At 35.3% G+C, this 9,788-nt stretch overlaps 1 non-coding gene across 1 annotated transcript; it reads left to right on the top strand.

Annotated features, from left to right (window-relative positions):
- Positions 1-207: 207 nt before the first annotated feature.
- Positions 208-314, top strand: LOC119252240 (U6 spliceosomal RNA). The gene has a single exon (XR_005126746.1). It is a non-coding gene; the product is annotated as a U6 spliceosomal RNA (small nuclear RNA).
- The last annotated feature ends 9,474 nt before the right edge of the window (positions 315-9,788 follow it).

Genomic DNA, 9,788 nt, shown 5'->3' with positions numbered 1-9,788 from the left:
GTCTCGCCTGCCTCTCCCCTGGGCAGTGTATTTTAGTAGATCTGCCTGTTCTGCTCCCCACTCTGTCTCTGGTTAATCCTCTCATCCCCTACACCTCTGGCCTACACCTTAGTTCTTGTATGCAAAAATAAATATAACTAAATCTTTAAAAAATAGTCATTATCGTAATAATAGCACCAGTCAAAATGCTGTCAAGAAAAAGAAGTCGTGTTTGCTTCGGCAGCACATATACTAAAATTGGAACGATACAGAGAAGATTAGCATGGCCCCTGCGCAAGGATGACACGCAAATTCGTGAAGTGTTCCAATTTTTTATATACCATGGAATATTACTCAGCATTCAAAAAAGATAAACACATGCAATTTGCAGCAACATGGATGGTGCTGGAAGGGATCATGCTCAGTGAAATAAGTCAGAAAGAAAAAGAAAAATACCAGATGGTCTCACTCATAGCAGGAATCTAGAAAACTTAAATAAGGGACCAGAAAAATGAATAACTATAAGAAAGTGAAAATCAAAATCAACAAAAAACTATGAACCAGAGACACTTTTTGGGGGGTGGAGGGCGGGAGGGGAGGGACTGGGGTCAGAATGAGGGAGTTGCAATTGTATGGGGAATATAAAAATAAAATTTATTATTTAAAAAAAAAGAAAAAGAAGTCACATTCAAATTGGTTGCTTTAAAGAGAGTTTAGTAAAGGAGACATTTTAGAAAGATACAGAGGAAATAGTGGTCACATATAAAGAAATCATAGGGATAATGATACATCTTGAGGCTATTAGTGGAAGGACAAGCAGGACCCCTCCCCCACCAGTCTCTATTGAAGGAGCCAAGAGAATAAGTAACTAAATCTCACTTGTCAGTTTCCTTCCAGTTTATTACTGGTGCTTACCATTGCCAAAGTCGGCAGGGATGAAAAGGCAGGGAAGAATGTTGATGCTGTCCCTACAAACTTCCAGCCTCCATGGGAAGAGAACATTGTGGGTAAGGTTGCAGAATAGCTCTCTAGGAAAACATGTAAAACATCCTGCACAACTGTCTTTATACTCATCATGACTAATTTCTTTGTATACTAAGTCCTTGCAGCATGCCAAGGACTGATAATACTTTAACTTATTTTTTATAACAATGATATAAAATTGTGTATTTCCCTCTCATAGTATAGAGGAAACTCAAAGAATGTAGGTAAACTACCCAGAGTGATAAATATACTCAGTGGAAAAAATTTCATCAATTGCAAATCTGTTTAAAGATCTTAATTATGCCTTTATCATAGTATTCTTCTTCCTTAATATATTGTCTAGAAATTTCTATAAAATATGTAGCACATTACTAATATTAAGGGAATGTTAGGAGATCACATATGTAATATGTAATCAAGAGATAAGTTGTGTTATATAGAACATAAGAGCTAGATTGGTTAATAGAAAATGTCTCAGTGAACATGTATTTGACTTTGAGTTTGCATGAGCTGGTTTGATGTTGGCTAACCTTCTGAAATGGACTTAGACAATCAAAGACTATGAAACTAGTAGTTAAAAAATACAATGTAAGACAAAAAAGTCAGTTACTCCAAAATCACAATCAGTCAAACTGGAAGACAGTGAGGAGACCTGGATGACTGGAAATTGTGCAACAGGGAAATGTGAAAAATGATACAACTGTTCCTTTCTGGTAGAAAAATCCAGTACTAAGGAGCTATGTAAGTTAAATACTCTTTGCTTAAAACTGTAGCTCTAGAAATTGAATCTGAGGATTGACTATGTCCTATTTAAGAATGTACTGGGAAATAGGTTTCTCTGACACTCCATTACCTTAAATTCCTGTTTTCATTTTTCATTGATGTGTTTAGAAAATTTGATTGAGATTTCTTGTAAGGGGTAGTTGAACATATAAGAAGTACCAGCTTGGTGGCTGATAAAGGTGGGATCTGGGTCCCAATTTTTTAACACCATCACATATGTTCCTTGGATAACTGTGTTCTTTGCCTTTACTTTCTCAGAGTTGCATCCACTAATTCTGTGAACTTCAGTTATCTCTAAAAACATTTTATAATAGCCCTCAATAGATGTATAATTATATATTATAAAATAATAAGCATTTATTTAGCTTTTATTATATGTAAGTCACTGTTCAATGGACTTTATATATTAATTTTTATAAGTATTAACAATAATTACAAGTATTTTCCATTTATATATAAGAAACAACTCAGGCATAGATATGACAAAACAAATTGTCAAAATCATCCCATCAATAATTGTGGGACGTTGCATTAAAACACATTCACTTTGGCTTCAGAAATATTATATTTAACGTATTGCCTTTATGTGTCATACTCATGTATTACTGTCTTAATATACATATTATACACATTAATTTATTTTGCAAAAATTATAAATTTTAGGAATATTAATATGCTATTTTATCTTCATTTATTGCATCTCCTCACTTTTCAGTTTCCTTGCTTTGAAGGCTACGGCCATCTACTGCACGCTGGCACAATTGGTGAAACTCTACTTCTTTAACCTATGGGTTGGGAAGGCTTTTTGCATAGATTTTTGCACTGGTGTAGCTGGTTCTGTTTATGCCAGAGCGAAGGCTTTACTACATATAAAAACTGCCATTTTGCTACTCAGCCTTTAATGTATCTTAAGGACTTTAAATTTCTCCAACTTGGCACTATTGCCTTTAGGTCTACAAAAATTCTTGCTGTGGAATTATCCTGTGCAATATGGCATCCCTGACCTCCACCCACTAGATGCCAGTATTATCCTCTCTTTAGTCACAACAACCCAAAATGCCTCCTAATATTGGCAAGTGTCCCCTGAGGGCTGAGATTTCCCTCAGTTAAGACTGCAGAACTGCAGTTGATGACTGCTCCTTATAAACTCTAGGATATTTGTTCTTAGAAGCCTTGCTAAAATTTAAGGGTAAAATTTAGATGTGGTTTTGTTGGAATTTATCCTTGGTGTTCTTTGATCTTCCTGGATATGTGATATGGTGTCTGACATGAATAGGGGAAATTCTTGGTTATTATTACTTCAAATATTTCTTCTGTTCCTTTCTCTTTCTTCTTCTAACATTCTCATTAAACATATGTTTCACCTTTTATAGTTGTTCCACAGTTTTGGATATTTTGTTTCTTTTTCCCATCTTTTTTCTCTTTGTTATTCAGTTTTGAATGTTTTTAATCACCGAGCCACATTTCCTCAGCTGCGTGCAGTCTTCTAATGAGGCCATTAAAGGCATTCTGCATTTCTGTCTCGGTGTTTTTCTTTTTGATTCTTTCACTTTCTGTTTATGTGATCTCTCTGTTACTGTGTGTTGTCCACTTTTCCCATTAGAATGTTTTGCATACTAATCATAGGTATTTTAAATTCCCAATTTGATAATTCTAATATCTTTGCCATTTGGGAATCTGGTTCTGATCCTTACTCTGTCTCTTCACACTGTGCTTTATGCTTTACAACTTTTTATTGAAACTTAGACATTTTATACTAGGCAAAATTAACTGGTAAATAGGACATTAGTGATGTGGCCACAAAGTTGAGGGGAAACAGCCTGGACTCCTGAGTTGTGAACTTCACAAGGGCTATAGTCGCCCATGTCCCCAACCCCCAGCTCCTGCCTTACATGGGATAGGATGGCTGGAGAGTACAGGAGTGGGGTATTTCTCTTCCCATGTCCAGATCAGCAAGGCTCTGATAAAACCCATATAGATTAGGCTCTGATAAAATATCTTCTCTTTTTTTTTTTTTTTTAAGATTTATTTATTCATGCATACAAGAACCAGGGTACAGGTCAGATGCACAGGAGGGTGAGAGGATTCACCAGAGACAGAGCCGGGAACAGAACAGGCAGACTGATTGAAATACACTGCTGAGGGGAGCAGTGGGCGAGACAGGAGAGGTCTGCCGCGCCATGTTGGATTCTCCCTGGCGGGCTGGGATAGAGCTGGCACTGCAGAGGCTGCGGACAGCTTCACAGCGCTGCACTCAACTGCCTGCGCCACCACGTGAGGCCCCTAAAATATCTTCTCTTAAGGGCATTCTCTGTCAAAAATAACAAAATGCTCTGATATATTTCAAAGTACTTATTCCCCCCCCCCTTCCTCAGCCAGAAGCATAAGCAAGCTTTTCAGATATTCACTGAGAATGTGGTAAACCTTAAGCAGGTGAAAATGTGAAGTTGACTTCTCTCCTATTACTTGGCCTCACTGGAGTTTTTAAATCTAAGACGTATTTACACTGAACTCCCCACAGTTCATCAATTAGAGTTTAGGTTTTCCTATGTCAATACTGGCTCTTAAACTGGTTTCTATTCTCTGACAAGGTGTGATTCCCTTTACTCACCCTTTTCTCTCATTTGGGGGATAGTAGTCTGCCCTTGGTTTTTAGTTCTCTTATTGTTCTTACATGGTTTAATTATTTTTTTCAATTTTTTGAATTTTACTTGTTAGAATGAAGTGATGACTTCCGATCTCTCTACATGCTGAACTGGCAACCAGAAGCTTGGGGGTCACTTTTAACCATGAATAACATTTATCATCTGAGCAGAGGTGAGGATAAATTTTTAAAATGTTCTAAACAAAATGACAAGCGTATACAAAGGCATTACGCAAGACTTTCATACAATTTCAATCTTGAAATTGAACTCTGCTTGACATACTCGTGTGTGTGTGTGTGTGTGTGTGTGTGTGTGTGTGTGTGTGTGTAGCCTTAGCTACATGTGGCTGACAGAGAGGGCTTAGATAAAATTAAGAGACACATCAAGCAGGGTTTCTACTACTACTGCAGAGTATCAATGAGACCCTTATTTTAAATTCTTATTACCAGGTATACTTAGGCAGCTTTAGATAAGCTGGCTGAAATTCAATTCTACATTTGGGCTGAAGGAGGGAATTATGAAGGGAGAAGGTTATTTTGGATTCATGTGGTTATGCACAGACTTTCAGGCATCACTCACTATTCCTTGGAATAAAATTGCTCTAGGTTTCTTATTTGCATAAGGTCTGAACAGAGTTTACTTTTCTATTACTCAACTTGTGAGCGCAACTATAAAAAACGTAAATTATAAAATAAATAACAGTGATAGCCAGTACATTAAGATTATGTGAAATTTCTATGACTTAAGTATGGAAAAAAATTAAAGAAATTATTGCAAACTAATAAAGAAACAGTATTGTTCCAGATCCGTAGTAGTTTGAATTATGGAGTCAGATTTGCTTAGAAACTGAGAAAAAACTAGATAGAATTGAGAAGAGTGCTTCAGTCTACTATCAGAATAGAAGCAGTACAGGAACAAAAGTAAAGCAAGTCAGACTGATTGAATTGGAGAAATAAAGATATTCTGTAGGAAAAGGTTAAGATATTAACAGGACAGATTAGAAATATCTATGGGGGAAATGCAATCTTGAAGGTCAGGCTACACTGATAAGCACTGGCACCTCATGGCTATAAAAGAAGCCATTACAATAAAAGTATTTTAAATGCAATTGAGGAGTAGTGACAGATGCCAAAAAAAAAAAAAAAAATAGTTTATCAGGAAAAAACAAAAGATTCCAGAGCAGACAGAAAGACTCGCCGAAAGGAAATCAGTGTTTAGGAAACCATTAAAAGACATCTCTGAAAGCTGTGGTTTAAAGATCCATAATAAATAGAACTGGAGAACTACTCATTAAAGATTATTAAAAATATACATAGAGGTTAAAAAATCTAGACACATCTGAGAAAGTTCTAGAAGTTCAGAGTATCAACATTATAGGTGGAGATGATGACATACTGTACCCTTAAAGGATCATGCCTAGGTCAGAGAAGGCACAATGAATTTATCAACTGCAGAAAAAGACTACATTAGGGTTAGAAGTTGAGCTGAAGAAAAAATACCTCCTAGCTAAGGTCTTTCAATACAGGAAGATAAAGACAAACTAAATGGGCTTTGAGTCATTGTAACTTCTTGAATTCTGAAGGAATCATAGCCATTCCAATGAAAGTGTGGAGACAGAGACTTGAAGCACTCCAAAGGCTGAGATACTGCCTCCTCAGACATGCAATGAGAGGGACTTAGGACCAATGCTCTGACTTTTCTTTGCCACCCATGCTCTCCCCCTTAATGCCCATATGTCTCACCCTCCAAATTGTTGCCTGCAAATTCGGACTTAGAGGATAACTTTTCAATGAGGATTTGAACAATAACATGCTCAAAATTTTTATATTACTTGTTATTTATTAATTGTTCATGTCATAGTTCGCTAGAATATAAGATCCACGGATGTTTGTTTTTGATAGGTTTTATTCACCAGTGTATCTTAAGAATTTAGAGAACAACCTGTCACTTTGGAGGCACTTTAATTAATGTGTTTAATGAATAAATGTTATACTCATGACACTTGGAAATAACTAATACAACTTCTGAGACTATGCAGGAACCACACAATTCCAGAGAGAGAATTTCTAGTTTCCACCAGAACTCCAAGACCACTTCAACAAAGAATTAGCAAGTTAGAAGAATTAGGAGAATGGTATTAGTATTTAATTAAGACTGCAGGACTTTAATCAGTTTACAAGAGAAAAATGATTCCCTTTTGAACTTTAATTCATTGGGTTTTTAACACCATTGTAAGCAGTTTAAATGTTTAAATTTGAATTTCTGACTAAAATGTAATGAAAGGTTTGTGTTAAGTTTGAAAGTATTTCTTTATTTTAGCAGTTTTAAATTGTTGAAGTATATTTATATATTGTATAACTTAAGTATCTTGATATTTTTGAGCTTACTATGTATGTAAAATGTTGAATAATACAGCTGGACTTGTTTGGTATGGAAATAGAACATGGAGTGAATTTTTAGTTCTCAAGGTAGAGTGGTCTTAGAGTTAGTTTAATGAAAATACCATTTTTATTCATTTCAGAATCACTGGGGGGGGCAAAATTTGAACTGAATATTGAATATCTTTGAAAAACACTAAAAACAGCAGATCTTTGGACCAGTGGTACTTATGAAATGTTGATAGGGTACTATTTAGATAATAGTTAATCAACTGGTCTAGGGAAATGCCACAAACTTCTTGACAATGGGCATCTTTGTTAAGCCCAGTATGTCAAGAAAGAGAAAACAGGAAAGATTAGAGGAATCCCTCTTCCCCATGCCTGATATGCTTTCCCATGAAAGTCAACCCCAAACCACTCTCCAGCTTTAGTCACTTCTCCCTCGGGTTATGTTGCAAATTACCTTATTGAAAATTTGAGTAAAATAACTGAACATATTTAGTTAAGCTCCAAACTTCTATTTGGATGCTATCCAGTCCACAGAGAAAATAATGAATAGAAATTTCATGCTTCTGCTTCCTCACAAAGGAGGACTTCCCAGGGTCATCATGACAATGACTGGTTGGGTAATTTTGTCTCATTTGGGACTTTAGTTCAGAGACTCACTTTGTACTAAACTAAACTATACTCTCCACATTAGTCTTCGTTAATTACAAAGGTGATATATTAGCTTCTATCTTGTTGCTCTTGTTAGTCAGACCTAAGTGGGGAGGAGACTTTCTACTTATTGCCCTCTTAATGAACTCAACAAATATACTCAAAGAGAGTTTTCTTAAAAGTAGATGAGATAAATGCCAAAAACATATATAAATGAGTTTCAATTAGTGTCAAATTTTTGATAAATGATTTTCGAACAGATGATATATAAATATTTAGAAATGCAATGGGTAACTGATAAAAGTCAACATGGATTAAAGAAAATATGCCATTTAATTAAAGTTAATTTTGAAAGACAAGTAGATGAGAAGGTTCATTTCTTCATTCCATCATGTAGGCTTTCACTCAACAAGTAGTTACTGAATGCCTAATGCTTTACAATGGACAGAGTAGACTTGTCAATAAAAAAAAAAAATACAAGTCCCCACCTTCTTGGTAAGACATGAAAAATTGCTTAATGTAAGTGCATACTTATAACATATCTAAATCTATAAATATATATATATCTTTGCCTACACAGTAGTCTCCCATTAACTGGCTTGGCTTTCAATAATTTCATTTATCTGTGGTCAACCGCAGTCTGAAAAAATTTTGCACGATATGATATGACAGAGAGAGAGGGAGAAAGAGAGACCATATTAACATAATATTTACTTTCACATAATTCACATTAATTGTATAATTTTTATAATTTTTCTTTTCTTAATTCAATAAAAGCATTCATTAAATGACTATCAGTCCCTAGCATGGGCTTTGAAGATATGAATAAACAAAACACACATAAAATCACTGTTCTTAATTTGTTATAATTTTTCTAATTTATTATTGGAAATGTCTTAACTGTAACTAGTCTACAAATTAAATTTTATTATAGGCATGTATGTTTGGGGAAAGACATAGTAGATACAGGGTTTGGTATTATTTGTAGTTTTTGCTGTCCATTGGGGTTCTGGCAACGTATCCTCCTTGGATAAGGGAATCTGTTCTTTCTACCTACATCTAAATTTATCTGCCTATCATTTATCTATGTGTACATGATCTATGACATGTAATATGCTAAGTCAGATAGAGTGACAATGCCTATCAAAAATAATAAAGCGATACAAGAAGATAAGGAGTGATGGAAGCAATTGATATCCATTCTTTGACTAAGTTTAATTAGGGAAGCAATCTATTGGTATATCACCTTTGTGTAGAGCCTGTACACTATGAAGAAGAAAGTCTTGCCTCTGTATAAGGAAAGATAATTTCTCAATATCAACAACTGCAAATTCCTGAAGAAACACGATGTTTTACAAGAACGGTAGGCTGTCCCTATGGGTTAGGTTATGGAAGGAAATATAGGAAAGATATTGATGAGTTAGGATCAAGGCTGGTATCTCAAATAATCAGATTGTTTTGGATGTGTGCAGGGAAGAATTAGGATGAGATCAGAAGAAATCAGGAGACAAGCTATCAAATGGTAAAGATGACGACTGTCAAATATCCATTGACAAATGCATTCCTTATATCTTTGAGAAATTGATGGAAAATTCTGGACTTCTTGATAGTATAGTTAGCAGCACTTAATGTCCTACAAAGTGCTTCCCTCAAAATGTTGATTAATAACTGCATGTCTGTCAACTTGAAATCAACTGAAGTATAGTACTTGGTTCTTAATATTATCCTATGGAGCATCGTTGCTGTGATTTAGTTGGATACAGGTGAAAAATATGCTAATGCAATTCTCAGATGAACTGAAGCTGGCAGTATGCCATTGAAACACATAGGAAGACTATAGATTTGCTGCAAAAGGCTGGAAAATAGGGTTACATTTGCCAGAGAAGTGATACTTTGCTTCAGAGAAGCAAATTTAGGAAACTAGACAAAAATTACTGACAAAACCAAGACCATCAGCCCTGCAAACCCTCAAAGCCCATGAAAAGTTTGAGCAACAACATAGAGATCAGACTACAGTTCCAATAACTATAAGAAAGCACCATCAATGTGTCAAAACTTTTCAGAAATTTCTGAAGTCTGTAAAGAAGAAGACCATTTCAGATTCCACAGAGAAAGAAAACCAGGGAAACCACAGTTCAGATCAATGCAAAAATATATTGTGTATGCTGCAGGAATACTTCAAGGGAGATATAAACCAGACTTAATAGAAATAGGATTGAACCCTTTGGCATTCACTAAAGTTGTTAAATGGGATGCTTTAGTATAAGTGGGATGACCAGGCAGTGTTGACACTGAAGAAAGAGAGAAATGCTTCAGGGAAATAGTAACTACCACAAAACACTATTTCTACCATACATTAAAT

This window comes from Talpa occidentalis, unplaced genomic scaffold (genome assembly GCF_014898055.3).
Source record: "Talpa occidentalis isolate TD23 unplaced genomic scaffold, MPIMG_talOcc4v2.1, whole genome shotgun sequence".
NCBI lineage: Eukaryota > Metazoa > Chordata > Mammalia > Eulipotyphla > Talpidae > Talpa > Talpa occidentalis.
The sequence above is the reverse complement of the archived record's forward strand: the minus strand, read 5'-3'. Positions and strand labels throughout refer to the sequence as shown.